The sequence below is a fragment of the Artibeus jamaicensis genome, unplaced genomic scaffold (genome assembly GCF_021234435.1).
Source record: "Artibeus jamaicensis isolate MK-2021 breed Jamaican fruit bat unplaced genomic scaffold, CSHL_Jam_final contig_490, whole genome shotgun sequence".
NCBI classification, from domain to species: domain Eukaryota; kingdom Metazoa; phylum Chordata; class Mammalia; order Chiroptera; family Phyllostomidae; genus Artibeus; species Artibeus jamaicensis.
In genome coordinates, this window is record NW_026521861.1 from 18,642,358 (window position 1) to 18,660,717 (window position 18,360).

At 56.4% G+C, this 18,360-nt stretch overlaps 1 protein-coding gene across 1 annotated transcript in view; it reads right to left on the reverse strand.

The window, feature by feature from the left end:
* CTBP2 (C-terminal binding protein 2) overlaps nt 1–18,360 on the reverse strand; it is a 128,543-nt gene that overhangs the window by 106,945 nt on the left and 3,238 nt on the right. The window lies entirely within an intron of this gene.

Below are 18,360 nucleotides of genomic sequence, written 5' to 3' on the forward strand. Positions count from 1 at the left end.
CAAGTCCCCACAGGCCCTGGTGAAAGGGAGGGGCCGCCACCGGCAGCACAGGCCACCCAACTTTCCCCCAGATCTTCAGCACTGACGTCACTAGCAGGACACGAGGTGTTTATTTCTTACGAGGCCTCGATTCCTGTGCTCAATCTTTAACCTCAATCATGGCAACCACCAAGGCACCAGGGGCGCCAACGATCCCAGAGAAAGTTTTAAAAAGAAAAAGGGCCAGGAAGTCTGGGTGCCAGAGGAAGAAGGGTCAGGAGGGAAAAGCCCACCATGAGATCAGAAAGGGCTGTTTTGGGCGATGACACGGGCCTACGGCAATGTCCCTCTGGGCGAGGTGGCTGTGACCAAACCCAGGGCAGGGTAGTGGGCACCTGGTTTCCCAAGGGGCCTGTGAGCCCCTGCCGACCACGGACCCTGCAGGCTGCAGCCAGCTCTCTTCAAGGATGGGGAGGGAGCAGCAGGCAGTATCAGGGTCAGACTTTATCTTTTAAATGCACAATGTGCTCCGGCCAGAAACAAAACACAAAGCCTTCCCAAGATGCTTTCCAAATTCCAGAAACACACTGGGCTGGAAAAACGGAGCCCGCTTCCTCTTATTTTTAATCTCGCACAGGCTGGGTTTATAATAAAAGAGAATAACCTATTTATTTGCTTACCTTACACTTGGAAAGACAATAAATTGGAAAGGCTTCATAAATCTCACAGGGAATTCCTTTAAACAGGGACTGTCAGCAAAAGCCCGTAAATAACCTTCTGCCAGCCTTGCAATCACCTCCAACACACTTTTTCCTTCCTGCTTTTGTACTAATCTTCCAGCAAACAAATCAAATCAAGCACCAAAAGGCTTTTATTCTTCTCGAGGTAAGGCTCAGAAAACATCCGGGAGTCCACCAGGGCTGTTGGCTCCGAGACTCAGAGGCAGAGAAAGCCCAGGGGACCAGACAAGGGTACCCCCGAGCCCCCGAAGCCAGCCACGCTGCTCTCACTGATGTACAAACTGAGGCTGGGGGCCGGCTTCACAAAGAAGAGCCATAAGGGCGCAGGGTTAACTCACCTGCAGCAGAGCCCCTGGCAGACACCCCGGCCATGGGCCCTGCCCAGGTTGGTGGCCCATTCCCCTGCTTCCTCCCAGCTGGGCTGGGCTGGGGTCACAGGCAGTGCCTCTCTCTGTGCACCTCGCTCCCTTGTCATCCCCGTGTGGGTAGAGTGCCCAGATCCCGATGGCTGCTGGTCAAGTTCACTCCTGGGAACATGCAGACCAAAACCTGGCCCCGTCCAGCAGGCCATGTCCACGCCAGGCTAACAGCGCTCCCGAGGCAACCCTGGATGGGGCTGATTAGCCCGACCTTTGGCAGTTCAGAAACACCACGAGAGGCACAGTCTCACACCGAGGTCTCAAGGACTGAGCTAAAAATAAGTTTAAATGAGAGGCAGGAGGCTGGAGAATAATCAAATGTGCGAGGCCTGAACGAGCTGCTGCGGTCAATTTACGAATCAGGAAAGGATGATTACCGTTCCCAGAGGGAAAACTTCTCCAAGCCAAAGGCTATTTAAAAAAACAAAAACTGACCAGCCAAGCACTACCCAATTGTAAGCAAAAATGTGTCTTTTCAGAAAGAACCTGCCTCTGCCTCTTGAAATACCCGTCAGCTTCTAGAACCTTGAAACTTCACTCCAAGACCTTGATTCTGGGAGCGAGAGGCCTGGCCTATGAAACCCAGACAGCCTGTGCGCAGCCGCAGCTTCCCTCAGTTGGTCAGCGGTGCAAAGATACGGGCTTTTGATTCAAGTCCCTCCGAGGCCTTCGTGCAGCAGCTGTCACCAAACAGCCGTGTCCCTCGGCTGCTGAGCCGGCCATGAGTAGCCCAAGAGCTGTTCTGTTAGGGGCACACCAAGCACCTCCACCTTCTCCCCTCCTGGCAGGTGCCTGGTACTCAATAAAAAATAGCTGTGCTGTTGCCGTGAGTGTTATTGCTGTTATTATTACTCAGCCACCAAACTGTGTTTCCAATGTTCCTGAGTGAAGGCAAAGGCGTTCCCTAACAGGGTCCCCGAAACAGCCACGCGACAACCTGGAGAACGGCGCCCTGGGGCGGCCCAAAGCCCCTCACGCCCACTGGAATTCCAGGACCCAGCCAAGGGAAGTGGCTCCTCAGCCAGGAGCCACACTGAGGGGACAGAGGTGAAGGCCCAGCAAGCACACGACCCCAGGGGCCTGAGCCGCCTCCGCCGCCTCCCATGGTGGCCCTGCTGTCCTCACGGTATGCAGCCCGGGGCTCAGCGGCTACTGACCACCCACGGGTGGCTTTTATTGTTGTGGGTGGCACTGAATATGCTTGTTGACGCCCTTCAGGACATAAAACACGCGTCTCCCTCGTGGTTTAATAAATTCCAGCGTTTGACTTTTCCCGTAATCAATTCCAGCCTTTCAGCAACTCCCCCCCCCCCTTCCCAACCCAGGACCACGGAGGGAAGTGCTGTTAGGCACGAGGACCTGGTTCTCCCCAGTGGAGAGGGCGGTAAGGACACACTGCAGCAGCACCCCCTTCTGTTCAGGGTCCAGGACACCGGTTCACACAGCCCTGTGTCCATCTCCTGAAGGCTCCAGGACATGTCGGAGTGCCCACCTTTCAGCTACTGACCCCAGACTCTGGTTCCCTTGCACCCGGAAGACCCCCAGATTCAGTAAGCAGGTGACCATGTTGTCTCCACAGCACAGGCCTCGTGGCAGTTCCGCCACTCCCACCCCCTCGAAGAGGCCAAGGATGCGAAAACTGGAGTCTCAGGGCCAAAAGCAAGGTCATGTTCAGCCTGAGCTCACAGGCATCAAGGATTTCCTAACACAGCGAAGGTGCACATGAGCCACTGCGCGTGATGACCGCCGTCACTGTCGCCCGCCCGCAGCAACCAGGCCACACGTGTGGGGGGGGGGCAGTACAGAAAAGACGTTCCCAGCAACCACCAGAAAATTAATAAATGCAGCATCCCCAGATAGTAATTTTAAAATTCCTAGATTCATTTAAAATTCCCCCCAGATGAATAGAAATAAGAGCATATTAACACCATGAAGAAAGTCAGTCTGTGGTGGCTTCATCCGCAGAGCACGGGTGTCGGAACCTCACCTTTAAACAGCTGCTCCTCCGAGAAGCTGCAGCCCCGTCCACACACGGAAACCCAGGACCCGGGCTTTGGGGCGGGACGCCCCTCCACCCAGGGCCCGCCCTTCCCAGGGAAGGTTCACTAGGACCCCCATGTTGCCCCAACCACCCCCCTTGATCACAGGAAGGTGGCTGACCCCCAGCCCTGCAGGAAAAGAAATGGGGACCTACAGGGTGGCCCCCAGCCCGGCACCGCGGGGGAGTCACAGGAACACGGACCGGCATGCAGGAACAGAGGCCACAGCACACAGGAAGGGCACCACCTGGCTCTCTCCTGAGCCACTTTCCCATAGAGGAAGGAGAGAGCGGCCTCCCTGGACCCAGAGCCGGTGGACAGAGGGGGGGCACCTGCTTCAAGAGGGGCTAGTGAGGCACCATATAGAGGCCCGAGATGGGGACCCCAAACCACCCTCTGCAGGAAGGGCTGGGGGTGTGATGGGCAGACAAGGTGCGGACTGAGATGCCGGCCTTTCAGCCTTGCTGCCCTGCCTGGGCCAACCACCTCCATTCCCGTGGACTCCTGGGACAGCCAGGGCAGTGCCACCGGGCAAGTCCACCTGCTGTGACCGCATCACCCTCCCCGGCCACGCAGAATCCTAGGACAGATGTCCCAGAAAATCCTGGCACCTCCCTGACCTCTGCCTGCCTCCCCAAACACCCGAGGCCAGCCCTTCCACTCCAGAAGGGAGGACACGACGCGTGGGGGGTCGGGGGCTCCCTGGTGGGGGGACTGCTCTGCCCCCTCACCGTGCTCACACACTGCTGGCCAGGACCTGCAGACCTGCACGCCGCAGGGGTTCCGCCACACTGGGTGGGACCTACACAAAACCTTAAAAGGACCAGAACAAACAACAAAAGCAGACACGTTTCCCTGTGCGTAAACCATGCAACCAATCGCACTGCAGCCAGGGCAGCCTCTCACCTAGAGGTGAGACACCTGCGGACACCTGGCCCACCTCACCTGCTCTCTGGGAAACTGTCTCTGTCCCAACGAGCGAGGCCCAGAGGAGCCCGGCCCATCCTGCAGAAGTCCAGCTGCGCTGCAAACAGCTGTGTCAGGGGAGGGACTCGGTACCTCCAGCAGTTGGAGACCAGGAAATAAAAGATGAGGTTCCCCTCTAGTACCTTTCTTAATTGCTCTTACCTTGGGGTTGGTCCATCCATTACACTTAGGCTCCTCGCACACCCGTCAGCCCAACTCCACACCATGCGTTAGCAGGTGAGGGCCGACAAGACCCCGCAGCCCTTCCCTGGCAAGTCTGTCCACTCCTCTGGGTCTCCACCTCCCAGGGGCCACACCCAGCCAAATGGGTCCTCCGTGCTGAGACCCCAGGTGTGCCTCAGTGCAGAGAGGCCAGGTATCAGCCAGCGCTGAGGAGGCCCAGCAAGCCCCTTCCCTTAAGAGGGCTGCCACGGCCCTGTACCCTTGGGGACAGCCCACTGGGAGGCAGAGGAAAGTGACAATGATGAAACAGCTTCCCGCCCCATCTCTGGGCCAAAGGACACAGCAGGACTGTGCCCAGGAGCTAGAGACCGGAACTCAGGCTGCAGCAGAAGATGAACTGGGTGGATGCCATGACTGGCCCACCGAGTACCTCGGCACCTGAGGTGAGCCCACCTTCTCCCGCTCTGCCCCGCAGCCAGGGGTCACCTGGAACTGTCAGTCTGAGTCCCAAACACGCCTCTGACAGGCCTTCCACCTTGCCGCCCCCATGCAGAATTGCAGCTGATTCCCTCCCCGGGAGCCACAGCCAGAGCTCTCACCATCAAATGGCATGTTTAACGGCGGCAGATCTACACTCGGGCCACCCCTGGCCCTGTGGCCCCCTCCGCATCTCCAGCCCCAGCCCCCTCCTCCCACCGCCCCACACCTCGTTCTATCCTCCAGTGAAAACAGCACCCGCATCGGGGAATCTACTCAAGGCCAGTCTGGGGTTTACCGTGCAACATCCTTAAACCTTCACAGACACCTGGAGGCAGTGCAAATCCCCACCACCCCGCTGGGAACTCAGAGACACAAGGAGGTGGGTCTGGGACCCAGGCACACACCTGGAGGTTGAGGTTCCATCCCCATGCACCACAGGGCACCTCCCCAATCAACCACAGGCAGCGACAGCCTTCTTTCAGTTGGCAGGGGCTCACCACCCTCCCGGACCCTGCAGCCCGGCAAAGACCCACCCCACTGCCCAAGCCCCTGAGCACCTGCCCCACCCAGCTCTCGCTCATTCACTGCTATACAGAACTTCGGGGTGAGCCCTGCGGCTCCTGCGTAGGGCTTGGCACCCAGTAGTGGCTCCCCTCGCTGGAGACCCAGGTTTTCCTTCAACGGACGACTTTCAGAGGACACGAATCTGTCTTGGCGTCACAGCACACGTTTCCACGAGCCAGTCTGAACTGAGCTGCCTTAGCGTGTGATGTAAAATGTTAAACCCTATTCATAAAATATTACATGTCTATTTTTTGTTTAATCTACTAAATTGTAAAGTTCCTCCCTGAGTCTCTTAGGTGTTTTCCAAGCAATGCCTAACAGCGTAGCTGCGAAGGGTACACAGTGTAGCGCCACTGCCCACCACTCCGGTGCCGCTGGTGGGACCGCCTCTGCTCACGCCTCCCGCTTTCTGTTGTATTTAATCCCTACTAAGACGTCTACACGGACACCGCCAGTCTTCCTAACATCATCGATCACGCAGTCATTTCTTTGCTAACCCACACCCAAAAGCAGCCCCCAAAAGAAACTCCTAGAACCCCAGAGACTTGTGTTTCCACATTTGAACGGGGCTCAGGACGGACTCCTGGCAGGTGGGCCTGCACCCTCGCCCTGGGCCGCTGTGCTGGGTGACAGTTAAGGGAATAGCTGTCGTTTCTCTCATAGCAAATGGCTCCGCACGCAACTCAGAAAGGGCCCCAAACTTGCCCTAGTAGTTGTTCTCCAAACCAGTGGAGGCAAATCCTTTGTGTCCAAGACTACAGTCTTGTATCAAAGGGCAGATGGAGGCCCTGTAAGTCCTTCTCGTCTGAGGACATCACGTATGTGCTTTCAAGTTCACCTTCAACGAGCAGGAGTGACTCCCACCAAAGGCTCCTTGTCCCCTCTCTGCCTTCGAATCCAGGCACACCGTCATTCCCAGAACTGGGTTGGCAGGACACGCAATTTGGTCCCGGGGGAGGATCTGCCCAGGTCCCACCGTGGGCCCACCCCGTGCCGGTGAGGCTCGTCTGCCAATTCCTAAGCAGGAAGTGACCACAGCACCTCCCTGTCTCGTAGCAGGGTCACTAAGGACAAAACAGTGTGCCACCAGGGGTCTCTGCCAAGGGCCAACCAAGGTAAGCTGTCACCTACATGGACACGAAGCTGTTACCACACTGAAGCCTGCACCTCACCAATGAAGAGTAAAAGCTTCGCCACAAGACGCATGTACTTTCATTTCTGAGATGGAAGTGTCGTCCCGAGAACGGAGTCCAGCCTGAGGATGGAATGACGCTCCAGGCACCAGCCAGCTCCTGGAGGTGGGCTTCCTTCACCCGCCCCACAGGGTGGCTGTGCCTTGTGCCGAGTCCAAGTTCGAGCTCATCGAAACCAGGCACCAACACCACTGCACCCACCTTCCACTCGTGTATCTAGGTTTTCGAAGTGCACTTCATGGAGTGGCCCATATTTTATTACATTGACTCCATGAAGACAATTTCTCTCCTTGCCAGTCGACGTGAGTGACACCAGCCCAGCCTCCTGTCAGTGACCACACCGAATGGTGAAGAAAGTCAGATGTCAAGTGCGTCAGAACAGGGACTCAAGTGTGATTTTAATGGACACCTAGCAATGCCTGGTGCTGTGCAAGGGGGTGGAGAGTTCCTCTTCAAACAACAAACAAACAAACAAACAAACAAACAAAGATCCCTGGCTGGGTTGGGCGGAAATTCCTATTTCCACTTTCGAATCTAGTTATTCAGATTTGGGATGAGTGGGTGGTGTATCCAAGTTACGTAAAAGCTTTCAATCATTTGTTGTGCCAAATGCTCAAAAACAAGACCCAAGGGTGTGGGTGTGTGCTGGGGGCGTGGCTTGTTTGGAGAGGCAGCCGTGTCAGGCTGCTGGCAGGCTCAGGGCTGGAAGCAGTGGAGCCACTGGGTGGAGTCAACCAAAAACACAGAAGTTCCGGCCCCACCTGGAGCTTCGATGGGGCATTGGGTGGAGCCCTAGGAGACTGACTCGCTGCCAGGGGTGCCCTGGGGATGCCCCCTGCTCCAGAGGCCACCCCCCCAAACCACCTGGGCACCCCTGGGGACTGCATGAGTCACCCAAGTGAAAACCACAGAGCCCACAGCCAGTCCCTTGCCTTGAAGGCACTGAACGGCTGTGGACTCTGTGGACTCCGGGGGCACCAGCACCCCTGATACATGGGGCACCGAGGACGGCTGCACGCCCCAACCTTCCTCTCCCGAGGGACATGGCACAACACGCTGCGCAGAGCTGACCAAGGCCAAGGCGGGAAGGGGGCTTGGCACTGACTCCCCGAGCACCCCAGCACACTGCTGCTGCTCCTGCCCGTGACACCGGAACGATGGAGCAAACGGGGCCGCCAGAGCGTCTCTCAAACTTCCGCAGCGTGTTCTCCACGCACACACTCCCCAGGACCCGCAACACCGGAGCCGGCCTTCCTGGCCGCAGGCCCCCGCCCCGGGCGCCTGCAGTCCATCACGGACTGCCTCCCAAGGACAGGATCCCACACCATCTTGCTTCCGGGGGAGGTTTCTTTTTTAATGGCATGAATTCAGCCTAAAGAAACTCCTCGCCCATGAAACGACCAGCCCGCCCTGGAGGGGACCAACGGTCTCTTCCACAGACCCTGGAAGGACCTCTTCCTGGGCCCCACCTCCCACTTCCCACTCACGTGACCCGTCCTGCCCCCACCTGGAGCCTAACGGGAAGTGCACAGCAGTGACCGTGCCCGGGGTTCACGACCACACGCAGGTGGTGCCGCTGCAGGTGCCGGCTGGGCCTCTGCGATGGAGAGAATGGTCTGGAGGACAGGACCCAGCGCTGCTCACCTCCAGGTCCCCGTCTGGGACGCGCCAGAACGCCCATAGCCAGTCAGCCACCCAGTGCGACCTGGGCCAGTCAGCAGACCTTGCTGTTACCCAAGTGACCAACTCGTGCCAGGAAGACAAACCCAACGGACAGGACAAGGACCACAGCCCTCTGGACGCACTGACCAACCCACAACCCTCGGACCTGGACAGGGGAAGGGCCCAGACACAGTGTCTCTTCCTAAACCCCTGCCCCCAACCAGGCGGGGCCTTCCCCCTTCCCTGCCCTCTGTCAGCCCCATGCACACAGGTACCAAGCAGACTCCCGGCAGAGCGGTGAGTCCTGGGGCTCGAATGAGGCGGGTGGACCCCCACCCGCCCGCCCTCGGACAGAGGCAGGCAGCAGTGAATGGCTCACTTTTTCTTTTTCTCTGGGAAGGGAAAGTAAGTCTTAAACAGAAAGTAAATATTTTACTAGGCATTTCTGGAGTGACCTAATACAGAGCTACATTCCACGATCTCAAACAACCTCCTGACCGGGCTCCAGTTTGTCACTTTGGCCCCAGGAATCCAGGCCCGGAGGGGCTGCTCCCTGCCCAGCAGGTCTGCCCCTGCCCTGGCCCACGCACAGAGCGTTCCGGGGCATGTTTTCACAGCACCAGGAGTCCCACCTCCCACCCCAACCCCTCCTCGTATGCCCCAAACTCACCTATCCTTTCTGAGCCAGGGCTAAAACCAGCCAGCCCCTCCTTGCCCGTGGGGGTCCATGCCTTGCCACCTCCCACGGTGGGCGCTGGGACCCTGCACCCTACGCAGGGAGGCAAGGGGCACCCGGGGAAACTGCTCGGCTGCCCACACGGCACCTCTGGGCAGGAGTGGCTGAGTCACTTGTTTATTTAGTTTGTATTTTTAAAAGCACCTGTGATGTGTCAGGCCTATTCTAAGCGCCTTCTAAATACGACCTCGTTGAACCCTGCGGTGCACCCCATTCCCACCCCCACTCAAGGTTCAGAAACGAGAGTCCTCTGCGGGGGTCAGCAAACCCCACGTCCCGCAGGCATCTCTTTTCCTTTACCTCCTAGGAGAGCCTGTCCCTCTGGACGCCACCCCCCACAGGTGACGACAATGCCTTTAGTGGAGACTGAGGGAAGGCCAGCCCTCCTTGCGCCCAGCCTCAGCCCTGGGGGGGAGGAGCAGACATCTCAGCGAGGCCTGTCCCCCACCCCTGTGAACACACAGAACACCGAGGTCAGCCCAGTGCCCGGGAGAAGGTGGCCGGACAGCGCAGACACCGCCAGGCCACAGAGCTCTCAGCTACAGATGTGGGCAATAAGCGCTCCCTGCACTGGCCCCCCTCCCCACAAATGACAAAGAACCCAACTCCCAGGGCACCCTCCCTGAGGCGCCCCCCCTCCACTGCTGATTGAGAAAACGTAAAGAATTAGGGGGAAAACAAACCTTTCTAGTCTCCCTTGCTGTGAAGCATTTTTAAAGAAGGAGAGTTACACTTGCCATGTGTGTTTCAAGTGGTCGTACCACGCTGAGGGGCTGCTAAGCTCTCAGGCCGGGCTGAGACATGCAGTAAGAGTGCCACCAAATTGTTCGTCACCGCCCCAGTCCCTTCCTGCCCCTGGGACACGAGGCACTCGAACACGGCAGGCTCACAATTACCGCAGAGGACACTGAAGTCACTGCACTGCTTCCTTTGTCCACTACACTCGGAGCACATCTGGGCAGATTAGGGAGGGAAAAAATTACCCACTGTTCAAAGTCCTCCTTAAATACTCAGGAAGACATCATTACAGACCAAATTCCAACTTTAATTCTGAAATCTCCTGGCTTTTGTCAGCTGAAGCCACATTCTTAATCCCAGGCTTAGTTGAGAAACAGAAGAAAGGATGGTGTGTATGGAAAGGAAAAAAAAAGGAAGAAAGAAACCCTCAGCCCTGAGTGGAAAGCACCAGCACTCTGAGGGCGCAGGGAGAGGCAGAAGCCCACACAAAGGCCAGGCTGAGGACAGGGTCTCAGAAGGTGGCGTTCCCCCGCAGCACCGCACGGGTGGGTGGGGAGCCTACCGGGTTGCCCTTGGGTGCTGCTGCCGCGGGGCCTGGGGCGCCAAGCTCAGAGGCTTTCCTGCAGAGACAGGATGTGAGACCACCCACAAACCCTGGCTCCCGTCAACAGCCTGCCTGCTGTGACCAACCAGCCAGCAAAGGGTGATGAAACTTCGAGGGACATCAGAGAGTTCCCTCTCAGATGCCTTCAGACCCAGCCACATCCACTGTCCAGGCAGATGGGCCCCAGAAGGCGGCGCCGCCCTTCTCCATTGGGCAGGAACGCAAGTGAGAGGCCCTCGGAGGGAGCTGGCCCACTACTCCTGACCGGCTGCGGCCCACCCAGGCGCCACCCTTCTCCACTGAGTGGAGACCCTGTAGGAAACTGTGGGGGGGGGGGGGCGCTTCACACAGAACATACTCATTACCCAAGTTGGAGCTAGGCCAGCAAAGGAGGGTGAACATGACTCATTGGTCAAAACACCCCCCCACACTCCCCTCACCCACACATTAGACAAGGCGGACGGAACCCACAGGCCCAGGCAGCACGTACATGCCCCACCCCCCCAGCCCCTCTGGGGCCTCAGGACACCAGCCAAGGCTTCAGGGATTTCCCAGGCACCCCTGTGTTCGCAAGCACACACGTGCTCACAAAAGGAAGAGCTGCATTGTAGGGAAGGAAGGTAATCTCATAATTAAAGGAAAGCCTGTTTTTCAGGAAGATCTCCACCTTGTGGGGACCGTACCTTAGAGGAAGGCAAGGTCAGTCCGAGAGCTCCTGCATCACCTGCTCTGGACGCCTTTCAGGTGAGTTAATCACCTAGCAGGGCTCACCTTCCGATCCCAGGACACGCCCAACTTTGGGCCCTTCCCCTTCCATTCTGATCGCCTCTTTGAAAAGAAGGCTGTTCCTTTTGTTCTGAGTAGTCATTCAAATTCCTTTCTAAGGCAGCAACCCAGAGGAGATTTGCCCGGCTGAAAGGAGTTTCTAGCTGGTTTTCACAAACGTGGTGCGAACAGACCATTCCCCTTTGGTGAAATGCTAACACCGCCCCCCCATGTTGAACACGGGAACCAACTGCTGATGTAAGAGGTCCACAGGAGTCAAGGTCGGGGTGCCCCAACTGCCTCCAGCCCCTCCCCCTAGAGAGGAGCTCACAACAGGAAGGGAGGGGCCTGCTCGGAGAAGACGCCAACTGAGTTCCCTAATCCAGACCACAAATTTGGGAATTCTACTTATAACATGACACCTGGCCACTGAATCCAATTTTACCACCAAAACCCCTAAGCACAGTGAAAGCTGTCCACATAATCCCGGGGTGTTGGTCTGGGGGGGGGGGGTGCATCAGAAACAGCCAGATGGAGGGCAGGGAGAAAAGGAGATCAGACAGGGGGGTCTTATCTTGCTTAGTGTGGCAATGCCACTCCCAAATGTAACCAAGGGCCAGTCCAAAGCCAAAAGAGTTCTCAATTAATTACAGAGAAACCAAAGCCAAATGCACTTGGAACTAGCGATTCTTCAGCCTCCCTTACTTCACTTAACCTCCCTGACCCTTGGTCTCCTCACTGGCGAAACAGCAAGCAACTCACTTGCACCGCCAGAAGGATGTGAGGGTAAGCAGAGTGTGGCTGGGGCGACAGCACTGTGCCTGGCCCTCCCGGCCCTCCCAGCATCTGCGCTGGGCCTGGAAAGTCTGCCCTCCACAGGGACAGGACTCTCCCCGTGGGGGCCCCTGTCTACTGAGCCAGCCACTCAGGCTTCTGATCCCAAGCCATGCTGTTCATTAACCCAGAGAGTGCAGTGAATTTAAAACAGGCCTGGTCCAGGAAACTATCTGGAAATCCCTTCTTAGTGGTAGATGGTGAGATCCTAACAAAAGATCGTTAATCAAAGAAGGAAATTAAAACAAGCCAGACTTCTCGTGCCTCCATGTGATCTGGAAAGCCACTTTGGGCCTGAAAAAGAGAACTGTTTCTGAGAGGCCCCTGTGAACCCTGGGGACCACGCCACATTTCGGGGACCACGCCACATTTCGGGGACCCGGAAAACTCTCACCTCCCCTCTGCTCTTGGGGTGGCCACTGAAGCGGCATCTGGGGCAGGAGTTCCTCCTCCAGCAGAAAATCCTGCTGGAACGGCACTGCCCACAACAGTCGGGTTCCCCTCCCAGCTCTGCTGCTCTGGGGCCCAGGGGTGTCCCTGCTGTGCCTCCTTCACCGGACAGGACCCCCCACCCTTGAGAAAATCCAATGGAGCATACCCAGGTGTCCAGGGAGAGTGACAAAGACACCAAGTATGTGCTCAATACACAGTAGCTACATCGTGACCTTAACAAAAACAAAAAAACTACTTAAATGACCCGGTGGACAAGCTCTGCTACCTGAGCTGGAGAGGCGAGGCCGCCCAAGAGCCGAGGATGCAGTCCCGGCCTGTGCCGGAGCAAGACCACAGGACGTGGTGGCCCTCGCGGTGCGCCGCAACAGCTGCTACCGGCCATTTACCGTACAATCCCAAACACCTAGAGAAAGGCCTTCCGTGGGGACTTCAACACTGCCAAGGAACCCGGTGCCCGAGTCGCAGCGACACGGCCCTCCATTGTTTGATGCATCTTGGCCACCATCGCACAGTCAATCAACGACCCTCCGCGTCCACCAGAAAGAGGGGTGTGTGGATACGACAGAGACTACGCAACCCCAGACATGGGATCACTAGGGGTGGCTCAGGAACGGGGCAGCTCCGTACCTGGTTCTGGTCCCAGCCTCCGCGGCGGGTTCGGGCCCGCCTCGGGGTGCGGCGTGGCCTCCGTGCTCCTTCTCCTGACCGGAAGGGGCGCGGGCGACGCCGGGGGTGTGCGGCCGGAACCCTCCGCCCAGAACCCTCCGCCCAGGTGACCCCGCACAAAGGCCGAGTAGGGAGGGAGGAGGAAGTGGATGGAGGGGAGGGCGGGGCCGTTTCTCGCACCCAGGACGACCCACCCCGGCAGGAAACAGCTCCCCATTTACAAGTGAAAGGGGGACACAGGGGGGAGGGGCGCTTCCGGCGGGGTCCCGCGAAGGTGGGGGGCTGGTCTACCGGCCCGCCCGCTGACAGTGCGGGCTCCTGGGTCCCGGAACCCGGCCGTCCCCGCGCCGTCGGGGAAGGGAGACGGCGGCCGGGCCCACCCTCCAGGTGGAGCGCGGCCAGGTGCGGGGCGGCCGGCCGGCGTGGGGCCTGCCTGCCCTCCCGGCCTCCGGAGGTCGCGCCGTAGAGCGGAAGTCCCGGGCGGAGGGCCCCCCGGGGCCCAAACCGCGCGCCGCTGGTCCGGGGGCCGGGAAGGGTCTCTCTGGGGCTCGGGCGGTAATTCAGTATTTCTCCCTCGCATAAAACAGGAATTGCTCTATTTACCTAGCCCGCAGGAGTGTCGTGAAGATTAATAACTGTGAAATGTTAAGATCAAAAACATTCTGGGATTTTAGTAGTAGGTGCTTATATGTGCATATTGATATCTGTGCAGGAAAATAGACTCATTGATTGCCCCCCTGGAGTGACTTCCAGCCCACAACCTGAAGGAGCCCTGTGTGCTCCTGGAATCCTAAGAAATGAAAGCGGAAAATGTCATTGCTACTTGTCTTCCACGCTGGCCCTCCTGCTCCAGCCAATCCCAGAAGGGCTGATAAGCATCGGCCAGCGGTATAGACTCCTGGAGTGGGGACGGGAGGAACTTTAAAACTATGTTACCCCACCCCAGTTCATTAGATAGTTGCAACCCAAGTGTGGGGCTCCCTCCCTCGGGGTATCTGGTGTTTGGAAAGCCTTGCCCCGCCCCCGGGCCCAGCGGAAGGTCGAACGCAGCCAGAGCTACGAACCCACACAGCCCATCTGGCCTAGCAGCTCCAATGCTGGGCCTCCCACAAAGAAAGCCCAGTGACCAGGCGAGGCCTCTCGACTCCAGGAGGACTGGGCTGTAAAAGCCACAGAGGGCCCTCCCTGCCCTCCTGGCTGCACTCCAGGTGGGCAGGCCCCAGAACTGCAATACCCCACCACCCAGAAGGGCTTGCGCGGATGCCCCCATCTCTTCCCCAAAGCCACCTGGGCTTGCACAAGCAGAGGATAAATTGTGACTGTTTGCACTTCTGGGCCAACAGCACCAAAGACATCCATCAGCAAAAGAAAAAAAACCCAACCCCAGTTCATTCAACAGGAAAGGTGCACAAACCCTTTCCTGGCCTCCCACCCCTCAAAAGCAAAGGAACTTCACCTGCTGTTCCTCCTGCCCCCTCCACCACACCTGGGGCAGGTTCAATACAAACAGCTGCAGGTTTGACGCAGGCCATTTACACTCTGCTAAGCCTGGACATTAGGTAGACTTTTTAAATGGCCACAGGCAGGGGTGGGGGGAGGGGAATCCCATTAGGCCAGAGGAGTTGACCTCTATGATCTCAGACTACCACTGCTTCCAAAGAAACTTCCCAGGAGTCCGCGACTCCATAATGAAGTTTTTGTTTGTGCGGGGCTGGGACAGATTGCCGGAGGCCGGATTTCAGGCCTGGCTGGAGCGCAGCAGTGAGTTTACGACAGTCTGGCTAGCTGGAGGAAAGACCCCCACACCACCTCTGTTACCCATCCCTCCACACAAGCCCCCCCCCACACACACGCTCTGCCACCACCTAGGCTGGGAGGCAACACAGAAACAGTTGATCAGTGGTTTCTAATCAACCTCAAGCCAGTTAACAGTGTCTTTCAAGTCATAATCAAGGATTTACTTTAATGCAAAAAGCACATTTCTGATCAGAAGAGCACTTTTGAAGGGAGTAAAAGCAACACAAAGGTGTGTCTGTACATTTTACAAGTGGTTAAGACTGTAAGTGCCACGGTGATGAAAAGAACTCTCCCCCCCCCCCCCAACAGCCTGAGATTCCTAGAAAACAACCAAGGTGAGTCTGCCCGCCAGGTTCAGGAACAAGAGCTAACTGGGATTAACATCCCCTAAACTCCACCGGCCCCTCGGGAAAAATGAAGGCTCTGTTATCGCCTAGGAAAGAAGCACAGTTCTCCACAAAACCAGAGGTATCACTTGCCCCGTGAATAAGAACCCAACTGTTTCATCAAAATTCTTGTGAATATTAAACCAACAGGCACCATCTGTTAAACTTAGTCACAGAAACAGTTAAACCAGGTCATTTCTAGAACATTCAAGGAGGGGGAGCTGGGCTAGATACAGATGGCAAGATCCACTTGCCCCTTTAGTTCTGACTGAGTGGACCTGCCTGAGGTCAGACCAGCATGGGCCCCAACAGTAGCCCGTGTCTATCTACACTGACCCCCACACCGGGAAGGGGCGGGAAAGAGGCAGCAGGGGGGCTTGTCCCCCTGGCCACAGAGCCGGCTCCACCCCGTAACCCCAGCTTCCCCGTGGACGCAGGGCCGCTTTGTGAGCAGAGGAGAGGCAGGGTCCGCAGCACAAACCCCCCCAAATCCAACAAACCCTCACTCCAACTGCACTTTCCCTGACACGACACAGACCCCCCCCCCAAAAAAAAGGGCTTTTACAGGAGAGTAACACAAACAGACGCAACACAATGAAGGTGACTTAAGACGCTTCCATTTCTGGGAAGAGTTGAATGATTTCTTAAAAATTGCACCTCAAGGGGGAAAAGTTTGCCTTTTTTACTTTCTCCGAAGGACTCTCCTATGTGCTTTGAGAACCTTTCCTCAAAAACTCGGAGCCCCAGAGAGGAAAAGCACAGGAAGTTCCCTGGTGATCCAGGGAAGACCACCTTCTATGAAAGCCCCGGGCAGGCCTATGGCCACACCTCCACGCCCGCATCCCGACCGCAGCTCCCTAAGGTCCTGTGCTCTCCAGCCGTCAGAAGAACGAAGGCGAACCGGCCCTCGGCTCCCTGGTCAACAGCCCCCCACGCACAGGCGCCTGCCTCTTTCCCTATGGTACAGTCTGTATTCATCTGTGAACCCCCCTCTTTCTTTCTGCACAGTGCGCAAAGCCTTTCTTTCCACGGAGCAGGCCTTGAAAGGCCCAGGGCAGCCAGCATTTAGGCTTTAAACATTCATAATGACGGCTAAAAGCAAACTCCAGATTCCGCCCAAACATCCCTCCGTGAAATGTCATCACAGTCCTGCGGATGGCCTCTGGATACTATCCATTAAATCAGGATCAAAAGGAACAGTGAACACCTTAAAAACGGCACCGGAGTTTTTTAGCGATGATTAAATATAATTTTCCAAACCAAGAAATGGGGTTAAAAAAAGAAAACCCTTTCATAAGTCTTTGATACGTATATTCCATCAAACACGGACCTGAATAAAAATTAACTTCAAAAGATCGGGTTGGGAGAGAAGCCTCGCGTTCCCCCTCCCCCGGCGCTGTAACTGGAGCCTGTGAATTAGGGCTGCTCACCGGGCGCACGGGAGGAAACCGATAGCTGCGCAGAAGCCCGGGCTCGGCGGGCGTCTCCATTCCAGCGCTGTCACGTGCCCACTGAAAGTTCTCAGTCGGGTCCCCCGGAGCAGTCCTTCCAGGGCGATTGGGGGGAACCGCGCCCCCACTTCCGCTCCTGTTACGGACGAGTACTTCTTTTCAAAGGGTCAGGAAGCCGGCACTCACTTTTTACTGACTGCAAAAATGCGTCTCACCCCCAGGACTGGAGCTCTCGGCCTGCCGGTGGGTGGTGGGAAGATTCCCAGAGCTGCCTGCGCCCCGCCTACCAGAGAAACGTCCTTCCCCGGTTGGGGAGTGTGTGAATGTGTATGTGTGGCCTGTCTCAGGGGCAGGGGACACTTGGGCTGCTGCTCCTCACTGATGGAAACATTATTAACGGAGGGACCCGGGCTGCACTGCCATACATTATGGTGACAGCTTTCTATGTTGAAATGACAAGAGGTAAAAAACGACAACAGGGGCGGCCATTCTACCGTAGCTGTCAACTCTTTACATTTTTTTCCATTTAGGGAAAGCATTAAGTGCAAAGGGTATATAACTTTGCCTCCGAAAACGACTCCTGGCAGAAGGGGGCTGTTGCCACGGGCCCTCTGGCACTGTTCCGGCGGCGCCTCTGGGGGCCAGACGTCCTCCCTCCTTTCTGTTTTCAATCAGCGAGCCTCCAGGATTTCCAACGAGAGGAGCCATCCTGAGCTTCCTCGGCTTTCGACCTTCCGTAGTTCCCAGCAAAACAACCTCTTGGATTGCAGCGCGCGGCTTGTTCTGCGTGTATTTTACATCCTCACCCTTTATTTACCTTGTGCCTGGCCAACTGGCGCACGGGTCTTGTAGTTTTGGGTGCTGTTGTTGTGGCCGTTTGTTTCATTTCACCTCTCTTTAAAAGGTTTTTCAGAATTGGGAAGAGGACTCCCGTTTGGAGTTTTAAGAGTCAAGAATAAAGCTACCTATCGATTATTCCCCGAGAGGGGAACCGAGGAGGGGCTGGTTAATAATTATACCGATAGCAAGTTTTCCTGCTTCGTCTTGTGTACACGACCAGAGGAACAATGTCAGGGACAGGAACAGGTGTGCCCTGAGTCTTAAAAGACCAAAATATGTCACTAGTGTATTTTTACAGTGCTAGTAGCGTTTGTTTTTAAGTGGCTAGACTTTTTTTTTTTTTTTCATTTCTTAACTTTAGAGAAACACACTTGGCAAATACTTCTTTCCTGAGTCAAGGACTAAGTCCTAGACAGAGGTGAAACTCTGTGCTGGGCAAAACAATACATTTTAGATACAAAGAGGTTTTTTAAAATCACGGTAAGTGAAGGCAGTGCACCCTGCCCCTTCCCCAGCAGAACACCCATTCGAGGGCCCCTTTCAAAGGTCCCAAGTGAAGTCGTAAATAACACAGGGCCCCAGCACAAGCACAGAGCCACCCCACCCTCCACTCAGCCTCATTAAGGTACAATTAGAAAGGAGGGCAATCGGGAACCCCTTAGTCACATCTTTCCAAACAGGACAAAGAGTTAAGCCAAAAAGCACCCTCTCAGGGTCAAAGCAAGCCCCAAACTTAACATTTTAAAATTCCCACTAATAACTGCTTTCTGTTCTGACAAACTGAAGTCCCCTACCCCTGGGGCACAGAAAGCCAATCAGAGCCGTAAATTCCCTTTGCCTTCAAGCCTCACTCCCTCGCACTCAG